Below are 10,920 nucleotides of genomic sequence, written 5' to 3'. Positions count from 1 at the left end.
TAGCAATGGTGGAAGGGTGAGAGTGCATATAATCCATGGACTCAACATTAGTCATAAAGAACTCACATACTTATTGCAAAAATCTATTAGTCATCGAAACAAAGTACTATGCGCATGCTCCTAGGGGGGTAGATTCGTAGGAAAAGACCATCGCTCGTCCCCGACCGCCACTCATAAGGAAGACAATCAATAAATAAATCATGCTCCGACTTCGTTACATAACGGTTCACCATACGTGCATGCTACGTGAATCACAAACCCCAACACAAGTATTTCTACTAATCCACAACTACCCACTAGCATGACTCTAATATCACCATCTTTATATCGCAAAAACTATTGCAAGGAATCAAACATATCATATATTCAGTGATCTACAAGTTTTATGTAGGATTTTATGACTAACCATGTGAATGACCAGTTCCTGTCATCTCTCTAAATAGATATAAGTGAAGCAAGAGAGTTTAAATCTTTCTACAAAAGATATGCCCACGCTCTAACAAATATAAGTGAAGCAAAAGAGCATTCTACAAATTGCGGTTTTCTATGTAAAGAGAAACATGCAATCAAACTTCAAATTATATAAGTGAAGCACATGAAGCATTCTATAAAGCCATACTCAAAAGATATAAGTGAAGTGCAAAGAGCATTCTATAAATCAACCAAGGACTATCTCATACTAGCATGGTGCATAAAAGAAAAGTGAAAACTAAATGCAAAAGACGCTCCAAGATTGCATATATCACATGAATGAAACGAATCCGAAAACATACCGATACTTGTTGAAGAAAGAGGGGATGCCTTCCGGGGCATGCCCAAGCTTAGACGCTTGAGTCTCCTTGAATATTTACTTGGGGTGCCTCGGGCATCCCCAAGCTTGAGCTCTTGCCTCTCTTCCTTCTTCTCATATCGAGACCTTCTTGATCATCGAACACTTCATCCACACAAAACTTTAACAGAAAACTCGGTAAGATCAGTTAGTATAATAAAGCAAATCACTACTCTAAGTACTGTTGCAAACCAATTCATATTTTGTTTTTGCATTGTGTCTACTATAATATAACTTTTCCATGTCTTAATCCACTGATATAAATCGTTAGTTTCATCAAAACCAGCAAACTATGCATCAAAAACAGAATCTGTCTAAAACAGAACAGTCTGTAATAATCTGAACATTCACCATACTTATGACACTTGAAAAATTCTGCCAAAATTAGGAAAAATAAACAATCGTATAGAAAGACAGTGCAAAAAGAATCAGAACCATTTGACGTTCGAGCTAAAAACGTAAAATCGCGCACTACAGCCAAACTTTCTGTCCTGCACCGTACAAACCAACAAGCAAAGTAAACATCCTAAAGGCAAACATTGGGACATTATTTTTATAATACAATGGAATTGTACAAGGGGATAATTATTTTTGTTGAAAAGGTTCTGTAACCAAGATTCACAAAGTTGCCGTGAGCATGAACAAAGTTCAAGGAGCTCTCCCAGTTCAACAATGCTTGTCTTTCTCACTTTCACTTTCCTTTTTGAAAAAGTTTTGGGTTCCCCTCTTTATTTTTGTTGTTTTTAAACTATATGAAAGCACTCAACAGAAATAAATGACTCTCTAAAACTTCCGGGTTGTCTCCCTGGCAGCGCTTTCTTTAAAGCCATTAAGCTAGGCATATAGTGCTCAAGTAATGGATCCACCCGGATCCCAAGGTATATCAAAGCCAATTTTAATTAATAATGATTTGTATTTTAGTAGTGAGCAAAAAGTAACATATATAATGTAATGACGAAGTATAACTCTCTTCCTATGCATCGGCATGTCATAAAAGAACAATTCATGCACACATAGTAAAGGCCAATGCATAGTATAAACAGTTTCTTGCAATTTTATCGTGTGGGAAACATAGAGAGGTGGAGATATAGTTCCTCTCTCATAATTATTGCAAGTAGGAGCAGCAAGCACATGCATATTATATTCATCAAAATCATCATGTGTAATAGTAAAAGGCAACCCATCAATATAATCCTTAATAAATGCAAACTTCTCCGATATAGTGTAGTTGGGAGAATTCAAAAAGATAATAGGACTATCATGCGTGGGTGCAATAGCAACAATTTCATGTTTAACATAAGAAACTATAGCAAGTTCATCTTCATAAGCATAATTCATATTGGCATCTTGGCCACAAGCATAGCAAGCATCATCAAAAAGGGATATTTCAAAAGAATCAAGGGGATCATAGCAATTATCATAGCATTCATCCTTCGGTAAGCACGAAGGGAAATTAAACAATGTATGAGTTGAAGAGTTACTCTCATTAGAAGGTGATCACGGGTGATCAATCTGCTCTTCCTCCTTTTGTTCTTCGCTCTCCTCCTCATCTTTTTCATCCAATGAGCTCACAGTTTCATCAATTTCTTCTTCCATAGACTCCTACAAAATATTAGTCTCTTCTTGGACAGCGGAGTAGTAGTCAATATATGGTTCAACATAGGCATTAGAAGCATAATTATCATAGCAATATTTAAATATGGCAAAATTTTCAGATTTGTAAAGAGTAGCATCATACTTTTCAATCAAAGAAGCAATTTTGTAAGCACCCTTAAAAGCAACAAATTCTTTAATTTTTTGAACATCATAGTAACTATAAACACCCCTAGCATAAGAGGATACGATTCCATTATCACTAAACAAACATTGGTAGGGAAGGTGTTTCTTAGGGTCTTCAGAACAACAAGTATAATCATATATTTCACATAAATTCCAAGCATAGCATTGCAAACGATGAATTTGATCTAGTAAAGTTTTCCCTTTTTCAGATATTCGGTGTCGCACATAACAAGCATGCTCATCTAAAGATTTGCCCTCAACTAAGCTAGTTGGGGTTTCAGCACGAGCACATATGGATCGAAGATGATCCAAGTAATAAGCTTCAGCAGTGTGATAGATTTTGAGTGGTTCTTCAACCATTGGTTTAGTAGGTACAACTAATTTTTTTGGTATTTTGCGTTTCCTACCCATAACTAAACATAGAAAACAACTAAGAACATCAAATAAAAATTACTTAGTGATAAAGCAAACAAGCACACACGAGAATATTCAACCCACGCTATTGCTCCCCGGCAACGGCGCCAAAAAAAGGTCTTGATAACCCACAAGTATAGGGGATCGCAACAGTTTTCGATAAGTAAGAGTGTTGAACCCAACGAGGAGCTAAAGGCAGAACAAATATTCCCTCAAGTTTTATCGACCATCGATACAACTCTATGCACACTTGATGTTCGCTTTACCTAGAACAAGTATGAAACTATAAGTACTTTGTAGGTGTTGTTGGATAGGTTTGTAAGATAATAAAGATTACTTAAATAAAAAGTAGGGGTTGTTGTAAGTAAAGAAGCAATAAAGTAAATATGGCGAGTGTGGAAAAGTGGTGGTAGGAGTTGCAAAATTGTCCCTAAGCAATTGACTACTTCACTAGACCGATAGCAAGTATTATGTGGGAGAGGCCACTGCTAGCATGTCATCCCTGACTTTGAATTCTATGCACTTATGATTGGAACTATTAGCAAGCGTCTGCAACTACTAACGTTCATTAAGGTAAAACCCAACCATAGCATTAAGATATATTGGTCCCCCTTCAATCCCGTATGCATCAATTTCTATGCTAGGTTGAAGCTTCTGCCACTCTTGCCCTCCAATACATAGTCCTATCAACATACAACTAACCCTATGGTGTGATCCACGTGCGCGCTGATATGATGCGCACCAAAGGACAGCAACATAACCACAAGCAAATTAAATCAATCATAGCAATTCATCAACCATCGATAGGACAACGAAAATCTACTCAGACATCATAGGATGGCAACACATCATTGGATAATAATATGAAGAATAAAGCACCATGTTCAAGTAGAGGGTACAGCGGGTTGCGGGAGAGTGGACCGCTGTAGATAGAGGGGGGAGGTGATGGAGATGTTGGTGAAGATGGCAGAGGTGTTGGTGTAGATCGCGGTGATGATGATGATGGCCACGACAGCGTTCCGGCGCCACCGGAAGAGAAGGGGAGATGGGTGGCCCTTCGTTTTCTTTTTCCTTGACCTCCTCCCTAGATGGGAGAAGGGTTTCCCCTCTGGTCCTTGGCCTCCATGGCATGGGAGGGGCGAGAGCCCCTCCGAGATTGGATATGTCTCTCTGTCTCTCTCTGTTTCTTCGTTCCCAGATTCTACCCTTTCACCGTTTCTTATATTCCCGGAGATCCGTAACTCCGATTGGGATGAAATTTTGACACGGTCTCTATCTGGATATTAGCTTTCTTGTGGCGAAAGAAGAGCGCCAACCGCCTGACGGGGTGGCCACGAGGGTCAGGGGCGCGCCCCCCTGCCTCGTGGCCACCTCGGGCACCGTCTCGCGTGGATTTTTCTTCCCAAAATCATATATATTCCAAAAAAAATCTCCGTCAGTTTTTATCCCATTTGGACTCCGTTTGATATGGATATTCTGCGAAACAAAAACATGCAATAAATAGGAACTGGCACTGGGCACTGGATCAATATGTTAGTCCCAAAAATACTATAAAAAGTTGCAAAAAAAGTATATGAAAGTTGTAGAATATCGGCATGGAACAATCAAATATTATAGATACGACGGAGACGTATCAACGATGGCGACGGATTCCCCTCTCCGGAGCCCGAACGGACTCCAGATCAGCCCTCCCGAGAGGTTTTGGGGCTTGGCGGTGGCTCCGTATCGTAAAACGCGATGAATCCTTCTCTCTGATTTTTTTCTCCCCGAAACCAAATATATAGAGTTGGAGTTGAGGTCGGAGGAGCTCCAGGGGGCCCATGAGGTAGGGGGCGCGCCCTAGGGGGGCAGGCGTGCCCCCACCGTCGTGGACAGGTGGTGGCCCCCCTGGTCTTCATCTTTTGCAAGGATTTTTTATTATTTCCGAATAGATGTTTCATGAAGTTTTAGGTCATTCTGAGAACTTTTGTTTCTGCACATAAATAATACCATAGCAATTCTGCTGAAAACAGCGTCAGTCCGGGTTAGTTCCATTAAAATCATGCAAGTTAGAGTCCAAAACAAGGGCAAAAGTGTTTGGAAAAGTAGATACGATGAAGACGTATCAACTCCCCCAAGCGTAAACCTTTGCTTATCCTCAAGCAATTCAGTTGATAAACTGAAAGTGATAAAGAAAAACTTTTGCAAACTCCGTTTGCTCTTGTTGTTGTAAATATGTAAAGCCAGCATTCAAGTTTTCAGCAAAGATTATGACTAACCACATTCACAATAACACTTAGGTCTCAAGTTTACTCATATCAATGGCATAATCAACTAGCGAGCAATAATAATAAATCTCGGATGACAACACTTTCTCAAAACAATCATAATATGATATAACAAGATGGTATCTCGCTAGCCCTTTCTGAGACCGCAAAACATAAATGCAGAGCACCTTTAAAGATCAAGGACTGACTAGACATTGTAATTCATGGTAAAAGAGATCCAGTCAAGTCATACTCAATGTAAACTAACAGTAACGAATGCAAATGACAGCGGTGCTCTCCAACTGGTGCTTTTTAATAAGAAGATGATGACTCAACATGAAAGTAAATGGATAGGCCCTTCACAGAGGGAAGCAAGGATTTGTAGAGGTGCCAGAGCTTGGTTTTAAAATAGAGATGAATAATATTTTGAGCGGTATACTTTCATTGTCAACATAACAACCAAGAGATGGCGATATCTTCCATGCTACACGCATTATAGGCGGTTCCCAAAAAGAATGGTAAAGTTTATACTCCCCTCCACCAACAAGCATCAATCCATGGCTTGCTCGAAACAACGAGTGCCTCCAACTAACAAGAGTCCCAGGGGGAGTTTTGTTTGCAATTATTTTGATTTGATTTGCATAAAGCATGGGACTGGGCATCCCGGTGGCCAGCCACTTTCTCGTGAGTGAGGAGCGGAGTCCACTCCTCTTGAGAATAACCCGCCTAACATGGAAGATACGGATAGCCCTAGTTAATACATGAGCTATTCGAGCATACAAAACAGGATAATTATTTGAAGGTTTAGAGTTTGGCACATACAAATTTACTTGAAACGACAGGTAGATACCGTATATAGGTAGGTATGGTGGACTCACATGGAATAACTTTGGGGTTTATGGGATTGGATGCACAAGCAGTATTCTCGCTTAGTACAAGTGAAGGCTAGCAAAAGACTGGGAAGCAACCAGCTAGAGAGCGACAATAGTCATGAACATGCATTAAAATTAATCAACACCGAATGCAAGCATGAGTAGGATATAATCCACCATGAACATAAATATCGTGAAGGCTATGTTGATTTTGTTTCAACTACATGCGTGAACATGCGCCAAGTCAAGTCACTTAAATCATTCAGAGGAGGATACCACCCTATCATACCACTAACCATTTTAATAGCATGTTGGCACGCAAGGTAAACCATTATAAGCTCCTAGCTAATCAAGCATGGCACAAGAAACTATGATCTCTAGTTGTCATTGCAAACATGTTTATTCATAATAGGCTGAATCAGGAACGATGAACTAATCATATTTACAAAAACAAAAGAGGTCGAGTTCATACCAGCTTTTCTCATCTCAGTCAGTCCATCATATATCGTCATAATTGCCTTTCACTTGCACGACCGAATAGTGTAAATAATAATAATAGTGCACGTGCATTGGACTAAGCTGAAATCTGCAAGCATGCAATAAATAGGAGAAGACAAGGCAATATGGGCTCTTTTGTCAGATCAACAATTATGCACATAAGAGCCACTTCAACAATTTAATCATGGTCTTCTCCTATCGACCCCCAAAGAAAAGAAAAAGAAATAAAACTATTTACACGGGAAAGCTCCCAACAAGCAAAAGAAGAACAATAAATCTTTTTGGGTTCTCTTTTTAATTACTACTACAAGCATGGAAAGTAAACTAATTAAAAGCTACAACTAATTTTTTTGGTTTTTCTTAAGGTTTATTAAGCACACAAGAAGAAAGCATAAAAAGGGAATAAACTAGCATGGATAATACAATGAAAAAGTATGAGCACTGACATCTAGCAATGAGTGTGTGAACATAAATGTAATGTCGGTGGGAAATACGTACTCCCCCAAGCTTAGACTTTTGGCCTAAGTTGGTCTATGGCCACGGTTGGCTTGGCAGATATCCATAATAATAGTTGGGGTTGTACTGCGACGAAGAAGACTCTGACTGCCACTGGTTGGCAATCATCTTCGGATCCCAATGGTAATTAGACTATCGTGGACGATCAACCTGTGGTTCCGACTCTGGCTCTATGGCTGGTGCAGGGTTCCGGTAGGCGTGAATGTCCTCCGGCGAGACGAGGTACTAGCCTACAGATAAATCAAACAAGGAAGAAGCAGGCAAGGTAATAGTCTCCGGATGATGTTTATCAAAGAACAATTTGTATTTAAGCTCCCCTTCCCTATTCTTTATAATGAAATCATGTGCTAACATACTCTTATAATCTAAATAAACACGAATCAGCAATTTTTCTTCCTTCTCATAATGCCTAACTAGATCATTAAGGCGCGCGTTGCCGCGCCCGTCCATTATATTTGTTACTCCCTCTATAATAATATAAGATGTTCTAACTTTTTTGAATCGGATGCATATAGATATGTTTTAGTGTGTTTGTTCACTCATTGCAGTATGTACCTAGTCCATATTGAAATATCCAAAACATCCTATATTTGTCAATGGAGGGAGTAGTAATCAAAGAGAGAAGAATTTCATAAATATATAGACTAATTAGACAACACAAATATTTGATACTTATTTCACATTAAGTTTCACGTATAGGAGAACAAAAATCAAGATGCTTTTATGGCAACATCCAAGTTATTGATGAGCACAACATTGCGAACTCAAATTGTATTATTGGTATAATTCTTCTAACATTGAGATTTATTTCCCAATGAATACCAAATAGTATCTGCCAGATGGTTCGATGTGAATCAAAGACTATAATATATTGCAGGCAATACTTCACATGCAGCAGAAAAATCTAATAGCTCACGTGCATCTTTGAAGTTTCTGCAAGACACAGGTTAGCAATAGAATTTACATAGCTTGTACCATCCAAAACAATAGACCAAGGTATACTGATATGTAATAGGTTTGGTTACAGGCATACACATAATGTGAAGTGGGCAGATTAACGTGTCAGCCATATTTAACAGCAAAAAGAGGGGTTGATAATTCTGGTATCAACCGTGCTAAGTGCAGGCATGGCTTTGCTTCCTAATTTCCAACAAATTAGCATCCTCGTAATATAGAATAAAACCTTTGTTTGGGCCCAAAAAATATTCTGGGAATTGGTCACTGCCACATATAATAATAGATATCCTTGTAGCAATCACAGATGGGGCATATCAAATTTATGGCTATTGGAATGCTTCATTTACTTGCATATTCCATATAAAATCTTGCTCAATCTAGCTTAGTCATGCAAACCTTCCAGTGCATCCGCTTACTCTTATAATCACCAACAACATCAAAAGATGTGAATTTAGGCTTTATTTGCGTAGTAGCAACTGAAAAATTCAGCTGAGTTTCATCAACTTTCGAAGAACAAATTAGGAGTTATTGCTTGATACATGCCCGTACGGTTAGTGCTTGATACAAGGGCTCATAGATTTGGTGGAAGAGGCCTCACAAATTAGATATATGCTCATATTTTTAATCAAGAGATTTCACAGAAAATATGCATATAGTTTATCTATTCTCAAACCTAAATTCTAAAATAAAAATGTAGTATGCTTGACAAAAAGTAACTACCTTTCGATTTCTTTAGGTCATTCCGATTTTACCAGATCCATATGTGAACATGAATTGTACAGTGTCAAAAGGAAAGTCGATAAGACTGAATATAAATGCAAAATAATAGTATGAATAAGAACATACATCCGACCATCAAGATTAAATTATTACAAAATGCCTTTAACACTACCAAGTTTATCTTCCAAAACCTAGAAGAAATAACAAGGTCTTACTTGTGGACAGGTCAGGATACATTCTGCATAACGAATACAACTCAAAAGATTAGAGAGGCAAGTTTCACCATATAAAAACCTAAGTGTTGTCACGCAAAGCTATCTAAAGTCATCAAGAATTCAAGACGTCAAAGTGTGAACTATATGGGCAGGACAAAAGAAATTGGCACTGAAGAGTAAATAATCATGTATCGCAGTCCAATTTGAAAAAAACGTAATCATAAGGCACATGCAAAACATACCTTACCATCAGTGCTTGTCATCTCCATATAATTACACATGGAGGGTATGGTTTTTAGCATGCAACAAACCCAAATAACTTCAAAATTAAGGCATAACCAGTTGTTCCGAGATCAAACTGTATGTTGAACTGCTCACAAGTCACGACTCAGGAGCATGGATGTCTGTACAATGATATGAGTATATGACTAAAGTATGGGATACAGGAGCATACATGACCAAGTGGTGAAGATATGCCAACAGTATTAACAGGTCGCTTCGTGTTATATGCCTTGATGAGGGTCAATGCCCATTAATAAATATCTGTAGGGAGAGGTCACCTGGACCAATCAGTCACAAAATCATCTGGCCGTCCAGGTACATAATATGTGAAATTCAATCGCACCGGAGAAATTTCTCATCAGAGAAAGATTAACTTATTTGCTGACGATAACACAAAAAGGGAAAGATTAACTTATTTGCTGACGACCCTACAACTCACGTGAGGCGCGTATGTCTGAATCTAGAGAGGCCGCCATCGGAGTCGTCGCTCCTACAATGGTCGGGACCCAGTTTGGTCGCCCATGGAAACAGCCGCCACGCGAAGGGTGGAGCCGAGCGACCTTTGCGAACGAAACCATGGAAACAGTCGCCACACAAAGGGTAGGCAAGCTGCTAAAGGCCCATTAGGCCCAATTTAACGTGAGAGGTCCAAAAAAGTTTCCGTAGTAGCAGCCCACAACAGTGAGCCATCGTTAATAGCGAACCAAGCCAGATTAGGAGCGACTCACGACAATCTGACGGCTAAAAATGCTCAAAGTTGATGATCAGACGGTCGTGGACGCTGATGGCCTGTGAGGGTTGGGAAGGTGCTCAGTTTTAATGTATCTAAATAGGTATGCTAAAATGTGCAGCTAGGCGTGGAGCATAGATACCACCAAAGATGGGGCCCTTTGTACGGTTCAGACTCAACCGTTTAGCAATAATACCGCCCATACTCACAGAGTTATCACAGAATAACCCGTGGAACAAAATAATAATATCAGGAACACTAAGGTTTCCATAGTTTCCGCGACCAATTAAGCAACGACTAGCAAATATTGCAAAGTAGCGTAAAACAGGAAAATGTATAGTGATTTGTGCATTGGAAACCTTCCTCGTTTCCCCTACGGTGATGGTATCAATAAACCCATCCACATCGTCACGATGTGGTTCCTCTATTTTGCCCTCGAAAGGGATCAAACAAACTCGACAAAAATCATAAAGTGACATCTTCTTAACCACATCATATAAATGAAACTCTACTGAAGGAGGTGATTCCCTAGGACAATAGTAGAAGTTTTGCACAAAAGTATTGGTGAGTAAGAGATACTGTTCGCGTTGGTCATGGAGGAAGTCGGTGAGGCCTCCATTCTTAGCCAATTCATAAAAATCCTCATAAATCCCGGTTGCTCTCAAGAATTCATCGGAGGGCCATTCACATGGCCTAACCTCCGCGGTGCGAGGCAAATTATATTTGGGCTTCATTGCTTCTTCATTTTGCTTTTCCTTGGAGCTTCGGCTCGATGAGCCCCTCAAAAATCTCTTCATTATTCTCTGAAAAATTCTGAAATTTTTAGTAACTTCAAAATAAAAGTAAGCCAAACTCAATAATA

The sequence above is a fragment of the Triticum urartu genome, chromosome 3A (genome assembly GCF_056163025.1).
Source record: "Triticum urartu cultivar PI428250 chromosome 3A, HENAU_Tu73, whole genome shotgun sequence".
In the NCBI taxonomy this organism is placed as follows: domain Eukaryota; kingdom Viridiplantae; phylum Streptophyta; class Magnoliopsida; order Poales; family Poaceae; genus Triticum; species Triticum urartu.
The sequence above is the reverse complement of the archived record's forward strand: the minus strand, read 5'-3'. Positions refer to the sequence as shown.